A 977-nucleotide genomic window follows, 5' to 3' on the forward strand; every position below is an offset into this window, starting at 1 on the left:
TAGAAGAATGAAGCACAGTCATCTCCCCAGTGCCTTTGCCTGACATGCAGCCCCATATCATCAAGGACTGTGGAAATGTGGTTGTTTTCTTCAGTCCTCTTCATAAATCTCATTGGAACGACACCAAACTAAAGTTCAGCATCATCACCTTGTCCAATGTAGGTTCTTGACTCATCACTGAAGATAACTTTGAGGAGATCCTTTTTGGTGGCCTTAGGATCACATCTCTGCTTTTTGTGGATGATGTGGTCCTGTTGGCTTCATCAGATCCTGATCTCCAGCTCTCACTGGAGTCGTTCAGATGGGATGAGGATCAGTGCCTCCAAATCCCAGACCATGGTCTGGAGCTGGAAACTGGTAGTGTGCCACCTCCAGGTCAGGGAGGAGGTCCTGCCCCAAGTGGAGGAGTTTAAGTATCTCAGGGTCTTGTTCATGAATGAGGGAAGAATGGWGMRGGAGWTCRACAGGTGGATTGGTGCTGTGTCTGCAGTGATGTGGGTGTTGTACCGGTCTGTCATGGTGAAGAGAGAGCTGAGCCTGAAGGTGAAGCTCTCAGTTTACCAGTGGGTCTACGTTCCTACCCTGGATAAGAGGAGGAAAACAGATGGACGGACATTTCTTACAGTTCAGTCACAAACATTGGCTCCAACTCATCTATTTAGTTGTACTTTTTCAGTTTTCAAGACAAATGGTCTTAAGTTGTTTGTCTTGATGCCTTGATGTCTTTCTTGGTCTACCAGTACACTTGTCTTTAACAACCATTGAGCTGTTTGTGTTTGGTCCATATCTTGGATACAGCTGACTGAGAACAGCCCACATCTTTAACAACCATGTGTGAAGAGTTACCTTCTTCAAGAAGTTTCACAATCCTCTCTTTTTGTTTCAAGAGACATTTCTTTTGTTGGAGCAATGGTGTGTGTGTTGTGTGTGTGTGTGTGTGTGTGAGAGAGAGAGAGAGAGAGAGAGAGAGAGAGAGA

This window comes from Austrofundulus limnaeus, unplaced genomic scaffold, assembly GCF_001266775.1.
Source record: "Austrofundulus limnaeus strain Quisiro unplaced genomic scaffold, Austrofundulus_limnaeus-1.0 Scaffold2137, whole genome shotgun sequence".
Classification (NCBI taxonomy): domain Eukaryota; kingdom Metazoa; phylum Chordata; class Actinopteri; order Cyprinodontiformes; family Rivulidae; genus Austrofundulus; species Austrofundulus limnaeus.